The following is a 20,233-nucleotide window of genomic DNA, read 5'->3' on the forward strand; positions in this document are numbered from 1 at the left end:
CCCTATGGCAACAGATTCTTGGGGGCCCACTTTTGGGCATGAGCAGCTCAGGCCCACGGTTCACTGGACGGCTTCTTTCAGCCCTAATGACTCTGCCTCTCCCAGGGCCCATGGGCTGGCGACCAGCGGCTCAGTGAGGGTGTCTGGGCCACTTGAACTGGAATAAAGGGACTGCAGATAGATTTTGTTTCAGACCAACTCCACTGGCTGTGATCTAGTCTTTTCTAAGTCATAAGGACAAGAACGTCAAGTACGTTTTGTAAATAAAGAGAAACATGGAGGGAAACCTTTTTTTTTTAATTAAAGATTTTATTTATTTATTCATGAAAGACACAGAGAGAGAGGCAGAGACACAGGTAGAGGGAGAAACAGGCTCCCCGCAGGGAGCCCAATGCGGGACTTGATCCCAGGACCCCGGGGATCACGACCTGAGCCAAAGGCAGACACTCAAGCACTAGCCACCCAGGTGCCCCCGTGGAGGGGGAGTCTTTAAAATTAAATCATATTTATATGCAGAAAGCCATAGCTATGTTTTTATACAGTATTTTCATATAAAAGGAAAATAATATCTGTCTTTGAATTATTAAATAATATAAGCATTTTTTTAAAAATGAAATATATTTTATATTCTTTGAGATGCAAGGTCGCTTTCAGTAAATGGGACCTTTGAGGTTTTGCAGTTAAGATTTCTTGATGACCTTGAGCACAGAAAGAAACTAAACTCTGATATTTAGCTGAGGTCTTATCAAAACTCAGTAATTTTGTAAAGGGAATGTGTTTGAAGAACAGTATAGCAGATCCACCATAAATTAGCGTTTGCTAAGTGCTCATGATGGATTTGGGCCTTGTCTCTGGTTTCCCCCAGGCAAAGCTAATGACTACATTCCCAGCGTCACTTTCCTCTGGGTACTGTCCTCTGATTGAGCACTCACCTGGCTATGATGTAATTTTTTTGTTTGTGTCTATCTTACCCACAGACTGATATTTAAGATGAGGGATCTTACCCAGTTTACATAGTGCTCACAGCACGGTGGAGGACACTCAGTCAGTGCTGAGCACAGTTAAATGATGAATGATGGTCTGGATATGGTTCTGTTAACATGGGGAGCCCGCCACACCCAGGCTGACTCCGTGATAAGTCCCTGGCTTCTTCCAGGGAGTCCTGAAACACCAGGGAAACTGTGAGGGGACCCACACTAAGCTGAGATTCTCTAAAACCCTTCTCAGAAACACTGGAAATAGTCTAATTCATAGCAGAAGCTGGTTGGTTTTTTTTTTTTTTTTGAGTGCTTATTTCACTGAATCCTAACAATTTTATGAGGCAGATGTTACTAATCCCATTTTACAGATGAAGAAAACTGAGTCTCAGGGATGCTAACTTCATGTTAGGGACTTGGCTAGGTTAGCCTTCTGGGAGGGTCCCTGTGCTTTAGAACTTAGACCATCTAGGTTCACAATCTGTGCCTTGCTACTTACTGTGTGACCCTGAGCAAATGACTGTTATCTGTCTGTGCCTCAGTTTCTTTATCTGTAGAATGGATAATAGTAGTTGTTTTTTTTAATCTGTTGTAATTGAATTTAAATTTAAAAAAATCTTCTGTAAAACCTAAATAAAGCGATGCAAATGAAGTACCTTAGTAGAATGCATGAGACAGAGTAAATATTCAGTGTTTTTATTATACTGATTATTGCTCTTAGAACCACAGGAGTTCAGATGCAGACCGGTCGGGCTCTGAAGGAGTGGGCAGTTAGGGGAGGTCTGGAAGCAGCTCTGGCAAAGGCCAGTCTGACGTCAGGAAGAGCACAGGGTAGCAGAGAGGAGGATGGCCTGGCTTGGGGATGCCTGCCGGCTGGGGGAGAAGCAGACCCTTGCTGCAGGATTGCGTAGTTGAGCTGGGCCTCAGGCCGTGGGGTGACGAGGTGGGGATGAATCTGAGGTGCCTTCCTGGAATAGAATTGACGAAACGTGTCCTCAGTCAGAAGTGGGGAATGCGGACAGGGAGGAATTGACATCGGGGCGGGAGAGGGGGGATTGGTGGCGGGGCTCTTCCCTAGGAAGCAAGATAAAGGAGGACGATTCTCGTGAGAGAGAGAAGGGGTTGGTGTGTTCGATCCAATGAGTGTGCACACAGGAGTGTGTGTTGTGCTCCGGTGAATGTGTAGGTGGGTCAACAGACGTCAGAGCCGGGATGATGGGGACCGTTTTGGGTGCTTCCTGAAGCCAGGGATGCAGGTGAGCAGACTCAGAGAAACGAAGGAGGGTGAGAAGGGACGAGGGCTCAGAAAGGGTCCTGTGTTCAAGTGCGATGGGATGAACCGGGAGGTCAGGCGGCGGAGTACGAGACTGGGACAGCGTTTGAAGGGGAGCTGTAATGAAGCGTTTCTTGTTTGTTTGGTTTGATTTTTTTTTTTTTTTTTTTAGCAAGAAAAGTTCAGACATACTCAGAGTGGAATAGCACAGCAAACCGCCACATACCCATTATCCAGATTTAACAATTATCAAGATTTTGCCTCCGCTCATTACTGGCCCAAAGTACCTTAAGCAAATTTCAAACATCTTGTAATTATGCCTCTACATACTTTAGTAGGCATCTCTAAAAAGATTGACATGTCCCTGTCACGTGGGACATTAACCATGTCGTTCGTACGTATCATCTAATCTTCAGTCCTCATTCCCATTTCTCTATCTTGGATCTTTCTTCTTACAACTACCGTATTTTTTTTTCTTTAAGTCAAGATGGTAGCAAGGCTTACATGTTACATTTGGTTGGTATGTCTCATACTCTCTTTTTACTATAAAGCAGAGCCCTGTTTTTTAGTTTTCATGCCATTGCCTTGCATCAGTTTCTTAGACCTGTCCTGTAGGAAGCCTCACTTTCTTGCTTTATCTCTTTGCTTCCTTAAAGTGTAACTTTGATGAATGTTTGTAAGAGATGGGATTGGCAGGGCAGTGGGGGGCGGGGGTGGGGCTGAGTAAGTCTGAGAGTGGAAGGGGAGCCAGGATGGAGGGAGACATTGTGCCCATTCTGGAAAGAGGGTGGATGGCTTGGGAGAGCTTACTGCAGCTGTCTGCTTCTCTGCCCCAGAGAAAGTCATTCCCTGTCACCCCAGTATCTACACTGATGGGTATTTTCACATAAGCATGATACATTTTTGTGTGTGTATGCACACACATGTATAAAATGCTGCGTTTGGGTGCATATACACCCCGTATTTTGGTGGCATTGGTGGGAATGTGCTAGGTTAACAGTGAAGAGGCTGGGATTCCAGTCTGGAAACTGGTAGGCATTAGCTTGTCTGGGATTCTGAGCTCTTTCCTGTGCACTTTGAGTATTAACTTCCTGATCTCTAAAAATATGGCCATTGGACCAGATCAGCCCTCCCTTCTAGCTCTGTGCTTTTGCTGAATTTCTAAACATGTTGTTTGATTTTTCTAGCAGTTTGTATACTCCCAGCCCCAGACTCTCAGAGGATCTCTGTTTAACTGGCCGCACATATTTACAAAGTCCTGGGTTTGGGGTTCAGAGCCCTCAGCCCATGCCTCTGTCTTACCTTCCATTTTGCTGTCTTCCATCTTGGCCATTCTAACATGGCTACAGAGTGATTCACTGCCTCCAGACAGATAAGCCACACGTGGTTCTCCTCCAGGTTCTGCTTACAACATATCGTCTACCTGGAAGGCGTCATCAGTCTCTCCCATTGAAGGTTTGGTTCAGAGCACAGCCCACTCCCCATCATCTCCCTTCCATGCCAGATCCTGTTTGCCGTTTGTTGAGCCCCTGCCCTGTGCCAAACCCAGTGCTTTACAAATATCATATCTAATGCCCCAAGAGCAAATCCTGCAAGGTGTAGGACTTGCAATCCCCAGTTTTCATGGAATCAAATTGAGCTTTTAATGGGTTATGAAGCGGAGATCATACAGCTAGGAAGCCTCAGAGTTGGGATTTCAGCAGAGTTGGGTTTTTAGGTCCCTTCTCCTTCTTCAGCCCACAAGCCCCAGGGCATGTTGTCAATCTTTCTAATGCTGTTATCTAATGTTATTTTCTGCTTTAGCGCATTCGACATACTTTTATTGGGCATCCACTGTGTGCCAGGCACCTGTACAAATATTAACTCATCTGAGGGCAGGTTCTGTGTCTTACCATTTGTATTCTGTCCAGGACTTAACTGAAAGGTGGGACACAAGGTAGAAATTTAGTAAACATTTGTTCAGTTCAACCACAATGGATGAAGTCACCCAGCAAATATAAAGAGTGGTAATCAAATTAGGAGTCAACAAATATTTTCTCCTGTTGGCTGAATGGTCTGGGTACTTGTCAGATTACTGCCAGTTTCACTGGGAGCTCTTAGCATATCAACTTGTCATTTATTGAAACTGGCTAAGGGATGAATTGGGCTTGTTTTTACTCTTTGTCCTAAGGCTAGTAGCTGTTTTTTTTTTTTGAGAACACATTTTAGAATAGCTGTTAGTGAAAACAATTGAGTTGTTTGTTAAAGGACAGGAGGCATTTATGTCAAAATAAATTTACTGGTTATTTATGGACATCTGTTTTGACATAAATACCTAAAATCACAGTAGGATCACAATTATCATCAAGGCGCATTTAAATTGAACTTGTGTAAACTTCTGAGTTAAGTGCAGAAGTGTTCAGTGTACAAGAAAGAAAACGAGAAACTTCATTTATTTCCTGTTTCAGGAAATAAATATCTCAGTATTTCAGATGGCTGAAAGCTTCTAAAAAGTGCCAAGGCTTTTTGTCTTAGACATAATTGATGGAAGTATTTCTTAAGCAAATATATGAGAGAGAAAATTTCTGAAATTTATGCAGTGTCATGAAATTTATGATACGGAATTTATTCAACAAATTCATTTTGTCAACACTGGGCATGTATTAAGCACAAGCTATGGTTCTAGCTTCCAGGGATGTAGCAGTGAGCAATACAAGATGGCAGGTCTCATTGAGCCTTATTCTAGTAGAGAGGACATGTATCAATAAGTAGACAAATCAGTGAGAAAGGTCATCTCAGATACAGCAATCAGAACTGTGAATAAACTACAAGAGGATACTAAGATAGGGAACCATTTGCAGGGATGAAGAAGGCCCTTCCACATGGGCTGATCAGGTGAGGCTTCATTGGGAAGGTGACCTGTGGCCTGAGACCAGAATAATGACAGCTATTTGAAGAACTGGAGGAGCACAAAGGCTCTGGCATGAGAGGGACCTAGTGTATTCCCATTTGAGTTAGTTGGTTGGGTTGTTTTTTTGGGTTTTCTTTGAAGATTTTTTTATTTATTCATGAGAAACAGAGAGAGAGGCAGAGACACAGGCAGTGGGAGAAGGAGGCTCCTTCCGGGAAGGATCCCGGACCCCAGGATCTCGACCTGAATTGAAGGCAGACGCTCAACTCCTGAGCCGCCCAGGTGTCCCAGTTGGTTGGGTTTGAAGGGCTCATGAGGACTTTGAGAATATAAGCTGGGCAGGCAGCTAGGCCTGGGAAACAGGAACAGGGAGAATGATGATGTTGGAGACCAAGATTAAACAGCCTTCTGGTTTGGAGGTCATTAAAACCACTGAACAGGACCTTTGCTTCAAATTACCATCATGGAAGTTGCTTCCCTTTCCTGGTGCATAGTCACACAATGCTAAGTGCCAGTGAGGCATACCTCCAAGCCCCTTATGGATAGAAACTCATTTAATCCTTGAAACAACATTAGAAGGGTGGCACTATTATTTTCCTACCATTTTGCAGGGAAGAACACCAAGGCCCCAGAGACATTACTTTTCCCAAGATCACACTTATTTAGTGGAGCTTGAAGACAAACGTAAATGGCTTGGTTTTGGAGTCTGTGATCTTAACTATGATGTCATGCTACCTCATGGACAGTCCATCAGGAGAGGATAAAGAAGACCTTGAAGAAATCTGGAGGAGAGGAGTAGAGAGCATACTGAAGATGGGAGGGCATTGAGTGAAGTGAGAGATTCATCGCCTGCTAAGAAGTGGGTGGGGCACTCCAATCTGATTTGTGTCTCTTGAATTCACCACTGCATGGCTGCTGATAACTGTGGTCATGTCACATTCACCGCATGCTTTCCTGGACTGGTAGCTAGAATACTTTAATTGTGTTTAAAATAACTTCTTCAACTAACAGAACAATGTGAATGAACAAACAAACCAGAAAGGACAAAAGGAGTTGAAAAAAATGAGCAACCGAAGAAGCCAAGGGCCACCAAACCCACATCAGCAAAGAGTGAAAGCACTGGGTTCACTGACTGATTATAGGATGCTTGCTTGAAGTGATTTTTATTTTTAGAGAACAGACAGGTTATTTGAAGTCCTGTCCATGGAAGAATCCCAACTTCTCATCAACCAGAGCCTAACAGGCTGAGAGTTTCGAATTTTGCCTATTGTGCCCAGTGGAAGCCACCCAGCAGTGCCTCTCCTGGCATTTCAATCTCTAGACTCATCCTGGGGGGTTGCCATGGCAACTCTAATCTGGTTTTCCTATGAATGTTCCTGAACTACCCATCCGGGTCTTTGACCCTGCCTCCAGGTAATAAAAGAGAATGTGTGAAAAGAGATCATGTACTTCTTTTCTGCCTTATTCCCTTTGTTCCAAGAAGGAACATGATGGTATTCAAATTAGTAGGATCCAGCTTTTTTTGTACCTGGAGGAGTGAAACCTACACTTTCTTGGGAGATTTAAGATAAGATTTACCAGGTTTGCTTTTGACCTGGAAATAGTGCAATATAATTGCTGTTGCTCTGTGTTGGCTCACTTACCTACTTCTAGAATATTCCTTGGTGACCATCCCAGGGTTCCTATGGTTTCCACTATGTGGTAGTGCCAGGAAGTTTGAATAATTATTAAAAGCTTTAAAATGAGATATAAAAGAGCCAGTAGATTCTTCCATAATGGCTCCAATTCCCACATTGGCCGTTAGCACCACTAAAGGTGTGACCTTGTTTTTAATAGCATCATTATTTTCCTTGGTTAGTTTCATACTCTACTTCTTTCCATATTTAACTACGTTCCTCTATGATCTCTTCTAAATGATGATTGCTTGGTGTATTGCCCTTCCATTATAAATCCTGGTGTTATACTTTCTCCTCTTTCTTCCCTATTACTTGCTTATTAATTTCCCTATTGTTTTGCTCACACTTATGCTCAGTCAGTGACCTCTTCTTATCTTGTTATGTATCAAAAAAAGTAAGGTTCTTTGGAAACAAATGTGATTGACACTTGAGGAATAATGTTAATAGTGAAGTAGTAATAGTTAACACCTTCAAACACTTACAGCGTGCCAGGCGCTGTAGTGTAATTAACTCATTTTCATGACCATAGTCTACTCTTTGACATCATTTTCCTTGTTAGGAAACTGAGGCCCAGGGGTTATATAACTTGTGGATTATGGATTTGCTATTTCCCAGCATATGCTTCCTAAATAATTTGTATTATTTTATAACATGAGTAATCTGATTTTCAAACACCAAGCATTTTTCTTCTGTTTGCACACATTAGCCTATTTACATGGTGTTCTGCTAGTCCTTTCTACAAATTGATTAAGAACACTGGGATGTTTGTTCTTATTTTCCGTTAATATAGATTTGCACCTGATAAAAATGGAGGGAAATGTGGTTATTTCCTAATTCTGCAAACTCATTATTTGTTCAGAAGACTGTAATAAACTCTACCATTGTATAATGTCGGAAATAATAATTGCGCTTTTTTAGTCATGTGAAAAAGTTCCTTCAGGACTTAGGGAATATTCCTTAAGGAATAGTATTCCCTCTGTATTTTTTTTCAAGAGAATTTTTTCCCCTTGAAACATAAATTATAAATATGATAGGGATTGTCATAAAGGAAAATTGAAAAAAAAAAAAAAAGAAAAATTGGAGGTTAGAATCCATATGAGAACACACCTGGGCATGCATGTCGCCACACACAAGCATGCATGTGGTGTTAGAAGCACAGTTCACCTATAACAGCCTTTTCAGTTCATATGAAACATGGAGTCACATTTACTGCAGACAGCAAGGTGAGACCTTGAATGCCTTTAGTCAGATCTTTTCTGGCCCAAACACCAGTCTTGTATGCTCCTCAGCTGGCATGGAAACTGTGGAGGTGATATTAATCCCAGCCATCATCCGATTGGAAGCCACAAACGGGACGACTGGCTCATGGGCATGTTGATAGACCATCTGGGCTTCCCATAGATTGCCCAGCCATCTGTGCCTCTCTGCAACTTGGTATTTACTTATTTACTTTGAATGATTAAAAAAATTTAAAAAAAGAACCAGAGAGTTGCAGCACGAACAAATTTTGATTAAAAATTAGACCGTCATGCTACTATTGTGCATAAATGAGCCACGGAAGGCAAGCCACATGTTAGCAGTTTCACGGAGAAGGTGAGGAGTACAGCTGAGACTTGTGGAGCAAAATCTTTAAGACCAGGTCAACTACTAAAAGTCTTTTAATTCCCATTCCAGGATTTGAAAGCATTTAGAATCTTGCATTTTGGTTGCTTCTTTATTCTCACAGAAGAACAGAAACATATCTGCTTGATTATTAGACACACAAAAAAGTGGCTGATGTTCAGATTATGGAATTTGCTCACAGACATCTTTTTGCGTGTTATTTTTGAATTAGGCAAAAGAAAGAGCATTGCATTCTTTGATAAGGACAGGACCCAGCTAAGGAAACGTGAGTACATAGGGAGTGGCTCATTAACACATCCAATTAATGAAACTTTGACATCACAACACTGGCTATTGTCAGTGAGCTTGCCAGGCTTCCAATTTCTCTTCATTAGTTATTCTGTTTCCCTAGTTGCTTCCTTCCTCCACCTTCACACAACAGCAGCATTATTAAGGGTGGATTAAAATGGCGTCCAAATTGATAAGAAGTAGTTATCTAGTGTTCCTGAATGTGTTTGTTACTTGAAAAAAGTTTCAGGCTAAATGGAGTGAAGAAGATTTGAAATGTAAATGGATTCCTTGTCCCTTTTGTAGATAATTGTACTAAATGCTAATTTGTGGGCCGCTAATGTGTTCTTGTGTTCACTGATAAGCTGTGTTGCTTGAAACAAATTTATAAAAAGAGACAAGTCGTTTGTCGGCAGAAACTCTCAACCCAGTGGAGTCGGTGTGTCTAATGATTTTCTGTGCTTCTGTGGAACAGGAATCTCATCTAAGCTGCCTCCCTCTGCAAATGCACGGCCTACCTACCCACCTGGTGACAATGGGTGGTTTAGAACTTGTTCTCTTTCTTGAGATCCATTTTAGAGATTTGGGATGGAATGTACGCTTCGGCTTGTTTAGGCAAGGAGTCTGCAAACTTTTCCTTTAAAAGGCTCAATCATAATTCGTTATGGCCTTTGCAGGCCATCTGGTCTCTGCTAGGGCAGCTCAACTCAGCCTTTGTAGCCCATGAAGAACCTTATGTAATATGTAAATGAATGAATGAATGTAAATTGGAAATATGTTCCAATAAAACTTTATTTATAGACACCAAAATCAGGTTTTTTGTGTAATTTTCACATGTATTAAACACTATTTTATTTTTTACTTCCTTCTAATAATTCAAATATAATTTTACAGTAGAATTTATCTGTAGCTCAGGGCTTTTACCAAGAGGCAGTGGGTAAAGATTTGGCCGAGGAACCATAGTTTGCTAACCCCTGGGTTAGACACTTCTTTTGTCCTGTGTGTCTCTCCTTCAGATCTCTTTTCTTTTCAGCTTTCTAAATGCAGACCCACCACTGCCCCCAGGATCTTTCCATGGTGGGTACGACTGGAGGCCCCACTAGGTTTTTGTTTTGTTTTGTTCCCTGTGGTGGATGGGAAGAGGGATGGGTGAGCCTCTTTTGTTTGTAGGAGTGGGGAGAAGGACAGTAGTGATTTATACTGCCCACTAAAATTTAGGCTTAATAGTTTAGGCGCATAGAATTGGATGCTTCTTGACTTTTTTTTTTTTTTTTTAATTATAAGAAATTCAGATGCTGTAATTTTGCTGGGGGAAATGACCAAGATGTGATGAGTGTATTGCATGTGACACTGGTCTATTTTTTTTTTTATTATTATTCCTTAAAAAAATGCAGATCCAATTGTGAAAACACAACAGGGCTTGACTGAGGTATTACTGGACCCGGCTGCCTTTCAGCTTGGTTGAAGTCCTTTCTAATGAGAACAAAGCCGAATTGGGGGTCATTGCTCATTGTCCACAGGCACTAGTTAGCAAACTACCTCTGATAATTTGGAGGATGCAAAACATCCCTTTGTCCTACATAGCTTCGTAATTACTGATCTTTTGAACCTCTAGTTGTGGAATAAATTGAGTCTTATGCACTTGAGTCCTGCAATAATATTTTACTTGAGGGTGAGGAAGTTAATGTATACCTTCTTTGGTTAGTACTTCAGACACTTGGAGAATGCCTTTGATATTTAATCAACACAGAAACAAAAGTAGCCTGAAACTGTGTAGGAATATTTTAACTAAGTAGGTTAAATTACTCTTTTATTAACTTATCTGTTTATTTGAATGAGCTCTTTTCATTTGGATGAGGCAGTGCATCATAGTGGAAGAGAACTGTTAATAAAAATCTGATTTGCCTATTGACTTGCTTCAGTCATTAGTGAGCAAACCTTTTTTAGGTCATTTTGGTCTCCATCAGCATCTGTTGTAGAGGAATGTCATGGAGGTTTAGCTCCACTTCACAATCCAGGAAATGACTATGGGTTTTGAGGATCATGGGGTGGTGGGGGGCAGCGATGGGCAAGTTTTATCACCCTTGGGTATGTGGCTATGTACAGTTGAGGTTGGAGGACGGTGATCCCAACAGCACGCGGGGAAGCCCACAGAGACACAGCTGTTGTTTGCTGCCGTATGGCAGGACAGGGCCTTTGGGGACAGGCCATGTGCTGCATTTCCACATGAGCTTTCCTCAGGCTGTTCCGACCTAGCTTGCTCTCACTTCTTCCTCTGAAAACCTTTCCATTCACTGGCATAAAATTACTCACACTTCTTTCTTTCATTAAAAATTAGATACTTGACATATATCCACACGAAAAATATTCATAACCTTCTTTACAATAGTGAAAAGGTGGAAACAAACCAAGTATCCATCAATTTATTAATGGATAAAAGAAAGGTGTACGTTCGTACAGTGAAATATTACTTGGCTATTAAAAAGAATAAAGTAGGGCAGCCCCGGTGGCTCAGCGGTTTAGCACCGCCTGCAGCCCAGGGTGTGATCCTGGAGACCCAGGATTGAGTCCCACGTCGGGCTCCCTGCATGGAGCCTGCTTTTCCCTCTGCCTGTGTCTCTGCCTCTCTCTCTCTCTCTCTCTCTCTCTCTCTGTGTGTGTGTCTCTCATGAATAAATAAATAAAATCTTTAAAAAAAAAAGAATAAAGTACAGATATGTGCTAAAACCTGGTAAGCCTTGAAAACATGATGCTAAGTGCAAGAAGCTGACACAGAAGACCACGTGTGACTCCATTTATAAGAAATGTCCACAAAAGGCAAAGCTAAATAGGCAGGAAGTTGATTAGTGATTGCTAGGGGCTAGGGGGAGTGACTGCTAATTGGTATGTTTTGGGGTGATGAAAATATTCTAAAATTAGATACTGGTGATTCAAACGTGCACAATCCTTTGAATATACTGAAAAAAATCACTGTACTTTAAAAGGCTGAATTATTTGGTGTGAGTTATAGCTCAATAAAACTTATAAAAATGATGCATTTAGGGGTGCCTGAGTGGCTCAGTCAATTAAGTCAATTAAGTATGACTCTTGATTTCGGCTCATGTCATGATCGCGACAGGGTTGTGAGATTTAGTCCTCCATCGGGCTCTGTGCTGAGCATGGAGTCTGCTTGTGTCTCTCCCTCTGTTTCTCCCCCTGCTCATGCTCTCTCACTCTCTCACACATAAATAGATAAACAAAATCTTAAAAACCAAAAACAGTGCATTTGAAAATAAAGAAATTATATGTTTATATAACTTTGTCATCATGGAAAACTAACCAGATTCTTCAGAGTTACACAGTTTGTATAACTTTTTAAAAATTTTAATAGTTTTAACAGTTATATACTTATGCATTTATTTGATCAGTTGGCACAGTCTCTGCCCCTGGGGGAGAAAGATTATCTGAAAAACCAAGTCTTATTCCATGGATGACAAATCAAGTTTATGATTCTGTACTGTGATTTCAGTTATTTCCAAACAGCATCAGGTCCCATTTGTTCAGATGAGTAGTTTGTGGTTGCAAAACCCTCAAATGAAAAAGAAAATAGAGATACAGCTTTTCCTCCCCCTACCCCTCATAGCACTAACATCTTAACTGGATGCTTCTGGCTGCGTGGCATCATGGTTAAAATATGGCCATCAAGGTTTGTGCTTTGTACGTAATTGGCCTTTTGGGAGCCTAAGTGTTGGTGTCCTAACCTGGGCAGTTCATCGTGATGCTGTCCACAGGCAGGCTCCCGTTTTGATGAGAAAGAAGAAAAAAACAACAGTTAAGTTGCCTCCCATCTTAGATTTCTTTCTTTTCTTTCTATTTTTTTTTTTATGATAGCTGAAGATAAAATGTCCTTGCACCCAAATGTTATTATCTGGTATATCTGCCTTAGAAAAGACAAAACAAAGATCAGGTGGTCCACATATTTGAAACATTTCTTAGCTGAAATACAAAAGACCATTGTGGTTGAAAATAAACTGAACCATGGCTCTGGGATGGGAAGAATGGCCCCTGGGCCTGCGAAGGGGATTATTATAACAGAAGCAGCAGTTGTTTGTGGCAGGAAAAATTATTCAGAAGGTTGCTATTTCTGCAATTCTGGGATGCTCCAGCTGCATAGATTGGAACTGGTAATACTCCAGTCACTAGCCCATCTGTTTCTAAAACAGTCCCGAGAAAAATGTAAGGATGGCAGGCAGAGTGGTGGCAGTGGCTCGTGCTTTCTCCCTCCCGGTCCCGAAGTAACTGAGCTGGAATCAGAATTCTGTGTGTTTAACTCAGTGATTTTTTTTTTTAAGAGTATTCACAACTTGTAGTTCATTTTGGTGAATTATTTGATGATGAAGAGGAGCATTAAGAAAATGATCGAATCCTGAGAAGGAGCTGGGCTCTGAGGTGCAGAAGGCAGAAATCCTTGAGGGTTGGCGAGGAGTGTGGTTTCTATAGTAGAGTTGAAAAAGCCTGGGCTTTGAAGTTAGGAGTATCTGAGTTCCCTTTCTGGTTCCACCTCTTAAGAGCTGTGTGTGCATAACCCAGCAGCTTAACCTCCCTGGATGGTCGTTGAGGGTTCTCAAGGGGCTCAAATTTCATCAGGTGGTGAGAATTAACTGGAATAAAATGTGCAAAACTCCAAAATTTTGAATAAGCACTCAATAAATGCTATGGAGGTTTAACTTTAAGAAAGAAAAGACCACTCCTAGAGATGCTGCACATGTCATGTTGACCAAATGGCACATGTCCAGGAAATGGAGTCCTCTGGAGCCATCCTGGGAGCAAAACCCAGTAGAAGTCTGCAGATGAACTGCAACTTTTGTGTTCTTTTTTTTTTTTTTTTAACTTTTGTGTTCTTAAACCTGCATTGTCCTTTGCTCAGAAACTATTGTGAAATCCTAGTGAAATTCAGAATTTTCTGGAAATCCTACAACCCTTTGGAGATAAGCTCCCCCTAGACTCTGGCAGTGAGGAAACGGGTTGTGTTCATCTGAGTCAATTGAAAATGAATTGACCAACGTTGTCTGTAAATCTCCAAATTTTAATATCGGACTTTAAAGATTAACTTCTGGGAAGTGAGCTCTGACTTTAATGTTTTCTGCTCTATGGACTCTAGTGTATGCATAATTTTTAATAACATGAGCCTCAGTATTGTCATCTGTCAAATAGGCTAAATGGGAACTCACCTTGTTCTGAAGACAGGGCAAACAAAGCCACACATCAGGTAGGTAGTCATCGAATGTTACTTTTCTCTGAGCTTCATGCTGTAAGATGCCATATTTGTTCCCTGGCTTTTAAATTTTTGACACTTTGGAAAAGAATAGAGAGATGCCAGACTGAGATCAATATTGTTCCAAGCTCTCTGACTTTCTGGATAATTGTTTTATCGTATTTGGGGAGAAAGTTATCCCTCTAGCATCCTACTTGATTTTGATAAGATGGTAAACATGCGTTCTCTCTCTCTCTCTCTCTTTTTTTTTGACTCATCTCTTATGTGGGTCATTTAATTGACTAAAACACTGAAGCTACCTGTGATTAGTGTATAAGTTTGGGTAAAAAGTTCTTTGTTACCCTGCTTACATATGGAAGATAAATCATTTCCTCATGCCCTCATACATCCCAATCCAGTACTCTCTACTATCCAAAAAAGTCTCTTCTTAACCCCTCAATACTCAAATTGTTTTTGTGTTACTGGAATTGGGCCCAGAGATCCATGGATGGACAAATCTGATATGTCCACTGAAATATTAACAGGGTTTAAAGAGGAGCCAGGAATTGTCAGGAATTAGAAATTACAGTACTATCAAAGCTGTATTCCCATGTCATATTTTCTGGACTGTTCAGCAATTACTTATCTTATGAGAACCAACATTGATCATTGTGTCAAAATTACTCATTTGATTCAGAAAATTTATATTGAGCCCGTTTTGTACAAAGTGCTGTGCTAGGCACTGACGGGAAGGGGAGAATGCAAATACGAATTATCCATGGCCCTGCTTTCAAGGAGCTTTTTGTTTTGTTGTGAGGAGAAAACGTGTATATAAATAATCCAAAGTAGAAAGGAGGCGGTTATTGCATCTGGCATAGGGAAACTAGGAAGGGCTTGATGGAGAAGTGGCACTTGAGCTGTGTCTTGAGTGACAGGTAGGATAGGGAGATGGTCTGTTTTCTAGTCAAAAGAACCATTTCCTGTTGTTAAACAGGCATCTGATAGAGTTGGCCTGGACTTAGTGGGGGAGGGGGGTCATTCCTTGGCCTATGAGATTTCTCAATAATGTACATTCCATGAACATTTTATGTACAGACACACACAGGCACACACAAAGAGACATACACAGAGGAATGTTATGTATATGAATTTAGCTGAAATGTAATTATAGTTGTCTTTTGGCCAAGATGCTTGAAGCCAATAGTTCTGCTTTTAATATATGTGTGTATTTGGCCAGAGACAGCAGACATGTTTTTAATTCAATTGCCATCTATTACGAAAAGCCCAGATCAGTTCATGAATTAGGAATTCATCCCAAGGATCAGAATTAAATGAGATGTTCTATTTCAATCAAAACATTTGGGAGCTTTCCAATAGAGACAGACTTACTCACTTCCTGGCATGCATTGTAGTCTTGGGAAGATAAAGGTGGATCATATTTGGTTTTTATGAACTCATTCTCACCCCAGAGTCTCTGACAACTAAAAACCTTACAAAAATGAACATCTAGAATTGCTTGGTCTCATTGTGCAGTGATCTGAGATGTCATGTTCATGTTCAGACTACTAACTGTATTATGATTAGCTATCTTTATCTTCCCTAAATTGATCTCATGCAATGGACAGAGGAAGGTCAGAGGGTTTGGGCCATTCATATGGGGTGGAGGGAGAATCAGACAGATACAAATATATGTGTTCACTGAATAATCCCTGGGTTCTAAATAGTAAATAAATATGAATTAAAGTTCTAAGGGTGGCTGGCCTTTTACTATTAATATTGCATTTTTCCAAGGTGCCTTGAATAATGAGCCTTTGCTTTTAAAATTTCAAGAATGGAAGATCACAGGTGGATGAATTCATTCAGAAGTCATAATAAAATAAGGATATTAACTTTGTTTAGAAAAATCAGCGGTTTTACATTTTCTGAAGTGAAACATCTAGAATTTAGTTTTAAGGTTTAAAATATTGAGGGGTGACTGGGTGGCTCAGTCTGTTAAGTATCCCACCCTCATTTCGGCTCAGGTCCTGATCTCTTCAGTTCTGGGATTGAGCCCTGCATCGAGCTCTCTGCTCAGTGGGGAGTCTACTGAGAATTCTCTCTCTCTCCCTCTGCCCCTCCCCTCGCTCATGTGTTCTCTCTCTCTCTCAACTAAATAAATAAAATAAAATAAAATAAAATAAAATAAATAAAATAAATAAAATAAATAAAATAAAATAAAATAAATAAAATAAAATATTGAGCCTATGACCCAGCTCCCTTCCCTGTGCCCCTGCTTGTCATTCTCTATGCTCTGGCTCATCTCCTGGGCTTAGAATGTCCTTTCATATAGAAACACTCCCAAAGTCTCCTTAATGGTAATAATAGTGATAATAGCCAGATAAATCATAAATGCAATTTTAGTACTAAAGATTACCAAGTGCCAGTAGCCTACATTCACAGTCTCATCTAGTCCTTGTTACAGCTTTGTGAGAGAGGCACAATTTGAATCCCTACTTTGACACTGAAGCTAAAAGGTGATAAGTAAACTGCCCAAAATCACACAGCTAGTCTGTAGGATTTTTGCTGAGCTCTGGCTGATTCTCTGTTGGCTCTCAAAGTTAACTTTTTGGTAATTCCACATTTTTGATATCTTCTACCAAATCTGTTTTCACAGGTGCTTTCAGTGGCTTTATGTACTTATCATAAAGTCTATCACAGTTTATCACTTTTACTTTCATTTTCCTCAATTGGAAAAATAATTGTTTTTAATGAAAAATTAGAAAACAGAGAAAAGAAACAGAGAAAAACAAAATAGCAAGAATCAAGAAATCATCATCTACAATCTCATATTGTAGAAAAAAAAACCCACCAGGGTTCAAAAGGCTACCTACTGTATGATTCCATTTGTATGGTTTTCTAGAATAAGCAATGTGATAAGTAAGGGAAAGGCAGCAGATTATAGATGGCTAGGGTCTGGGGTGGGAAGAAGGATGGACTACAGAAGGACACACACAGAAGGACGTTCTGGAAAGATGAAAATGTTCCATATCCTTATTGGGATGACAGTTATATGATTGTATGCCTTTGTCAAAACTCCTAGAACTGTATACAAAAATAGCAAATTTCACCATATGTAAATTATTCATTAGTAAACATGACTGAAAACACAGCCAATATTAACACCTCGCTACATATCCTTCCACTCATTTTCTTATGCATCCTAATTATAAAAGTATGTCTTTAAAACAGATCACACTCTGTCTTAAAATCTATTTTTCACTCAAAAATATATCAAAAGTATCCTTTATCATCAATAACAATTCATCATAATCATGAACAATGAGCATGATTGTTTGAATAAACTTTCTGATTATTTAAATTGGTTTTCATCCAAATTTTCTTATAGCAGATCTTGCTCCTAAGCTCTACTGTTAATGTATCCTGTGTGGAAAAGACCCTCTTTTTCCCCAAAAACAGTTGCTTGGACTGAAAAATAGCAAAATCGGTGAATTGCCTAGATAACCTCTTTGGGGACACTCTGTTTGTGGCTAGCCTGCTCCTTAGCAGGTTGTTGAGGAGTCTACTTTTCAGTACATTTTCCTTGACCTTGCCATGGAAATATAGCTAAAGCAGAACCAACCTGTGTGAGTGAACAGAAATGATCAGCTATTTTTACCTTCCTGCTCCATTTGGGGCTGGTGTTCATCTTTCATAAACTGACTTTTAAAGAATGAACTTCCTTCCGCCTTCTATGTTTTGCCAGTGGAAATATTTACTCTATGTGGAACTTGCTTTTTGGGGGAGTATAATGAATGTTATTTCTTTTAAAAGGTACAATAAATATTTTCCTCCTGACCTCTAAAAGTAAATGGATGAAAATAAAATCGATTGTTTTCCTCATAAATTCAGATAGACATATTACTTCTGTTTCAAAAATGACATCAGCTAGATCACCTCGCAAGCTAATGACACTTTTCCTGCCAGACAGAACATTTGATTTACCATTGTCGTGAAGTCACTGTGCCATCCTGTTTTCCATTCACGCCACATGCCTGAAGTATTGTGACATTTAACGTTTCCTATAATGAAAAATAAGAAAAAATTGACAAGGCTCATTGTTCACCATTACATAGAGAAAAAGCTCTCCACAGACATTCCAAGAGCTTCCCCGTGGGTCTTACTCTGTGTGGCCAGCCTTCTCTTTCCCCTCTGAGAGTTCACACACTCCCTGCCTCTTCCCCTCCCTTGCAGATTTTATGAAAGCCTTTCTAGCATAGAGAAGTAGGATTAGAACAGAAGCCACCTTCTTCGTATGCAGGATCTCCCAACTTTGGAAAGCATTTTAGACTCTCGAAGAGTTTAGAGTTCCTTGGTGATGCAGTCATTTAAGCATCCGACTCCTGATCCCGGCTCAGGTCATGATCTCAGGGTCTTGCTATTTGGGTCAATTCCCACGTCAGGCTCCATGTCGGGCTTAGGCTCCACACTGAGCATAGAGTCAACTTCAGATTCTCTCTTCCTCTCCCTCTGCCCCTCCCGCTTGTGCCTTCTCCCCTCTCCTCAAATAAATCTTTCAAAAAATTTACAGACTCTCAAAGGGTTTGATTAGCTACTGTGCTTCCTATCCTTCTGTATCTAACATTGCCATCCCCTGGTGCAATGATAGTTTCTTAGAAGGGACCTGAGCCTCTGGTTTCTTTTTAGATATGTCCATAGAATTTTTTTTATTTTTTTATTTTTTTTTATTTTTTTTTTAATTTTTATTTATTTATGATAGTCACACACACAGAGAGAGAGAGGCAGAGACACAGGCAGAGGGAGAAGCAGGCTCCATGCACCGGGAGCCCGACGTGGGATTCGATCCAGGGTCTCCCGGATCGCGCCCTGGGCCAAAGGCAGGCGCCAAACCACTGCGCCACCCAGGGATCCCCATAGAATTTTTTTTTAAATTAGATAATCAGAAGTCCCCTGTTGACCACTTGCTATAGACCAACCAGTGTAAGGAAAGACACCAGCATCTTGCCCTGTAGGAACGTGTCACTGTTCATTTGAATTTTTTCTCTCTTGTATACAATTTTCTATATGTTTTTTTTATATGTTTTCCTTAAAAGAAACCTAAAACAGGATCACATTCCCTCTTTGGAATGTCCTGTGTTGCGATTCCTCAGCAGGGACATCCCATCTGTGGGCTGCCTGGAACGTCCTGAATTGGGTATGTGTGCGCTGGCAGGTTCCACCTAGGGTTTGAGACGGTGGAACCGCTCAGGAAATGGGAGGGTGTCTATGGTTGCTGTTGCTTGTTGCAGCAACCATGGATGAATAATTGACTCTCCAAAGCTTTATGAGCTAAATGAAACGAGTCTTGCTACTTTACTTGGACATGAGTCTTTTTCTTGAAATCACAACGCAGCTTAGATCGATCTCTCTTGGAGTGGCCTCCCTTTCAGATGGTGGAGGGCTCAGAAACTGACCTTACGGTCTCGTGGAATATGGACAGTGATCCAGGAGGCAGACTGGTCACCCACGTCGGTCCTTTTGAATCCTCGGCTGGTCACCTTGTCTCCCGTGCTGCAAGGCTCAGACAGGGCTAGCGGTCTGCTCTTAAATCAGTGTGTGTTTGGATGGTCAGTGCTTCAAACTCTTGCCCTTTTTAGGTTTAAGTGTGTGTGAAGAAGAAAGTGGAGACCTTGAATATTAAACTTCTGTTGCCATTTATGTGATTCGAAGGCGGTTTTGTGGAGAATTATTGTTCTTAGGTGGAATCACAGCCCAGAGTTTGGAATGAAGTCATCCCAGCCACTTGTGCCAGGCCCCAAACAAGCCATCTAACTGATCTTTTCCCCGGAGTCAGATACAAATAGAACAGTTTCAGAGCTCTGCAGTGGTGGAATTTCAGAGCAGTTTAGCCGTGGTCATTCTCCTTTCTGCTTTAAGACAGGATGCATTGTGCCAAGGCTAACTCCATCCACATTAGGAACCAGGAGATAGACAGCTGTAGAAGACACAGCCCCACCTCCCTAACGAGCTGCAGACAGTTAAGCAGCAGGAGAAAAGGAAGGACTGCTGAGGCTTTATCTAGTCATTGCATTTATTTACATGGACCCCAAGATTTATTCTTTGTCACTTTGTCTCTGATTTAAATTCTTTCTCGCGGTGCCTGGGGACCTTCTGATCTTCCGGCACCTCTGTGGTTTTGCACCAGCTGTCTTCTGCAGTGTGGTGGCAGCCCTGCTCCCTCTGGTGGAAGACCTGGTCCACAGTGCTCAGAGAGCCCCTCACTTCTGACCCAAAAGATCCTGGCTAGGAAGTGCACTC

General features: G+C 41.0%; 1 protein-coding gene and 1 long non-coding RNA gene across 15 annotated transcripts in view; one reads left to right on the forward strand and one right to left on the reverse strand.

The window, feature by feature from the left end:
- Positions 1–20,233, forward strand: part of NCAM1 (neural cell adhesion molecule 1) — a 294,892-nt gene that overhangs the window by 127,034 nt on the left and 147,625 nt on the right. The window lies entirely within an intron of this gene.
- Positions 1,705–19,566, reverse strand: LOC140625118 (uncharacterized). Its single transcript, XR_012024505.1, has 4 exons — positions 19,390–19,566; positions 17,921–17,997; positions 13,917–14,038; positions 1,705–1,945 (listed from the first exon to the last, which is right to left on the reverse strand). It is a non-coding gene; the product is annotated as an uncharacterized lncRNA (long non-coding RNA).

Source organism: Canis lupus, chromosome 3 (assembly GCF_048164855.1).
Source record: "Canis lupus baileyi chromosome 3, mCanLup2.hap1, whole genome shotgun sequence".
In the NCBI taxonomy this organism is placed as follows: domain Eukaryota; kingdom Metazoa; phylum Chordata; class Mammalia; order Carnivora; family Canidae; genus Canis; species Canis lupus.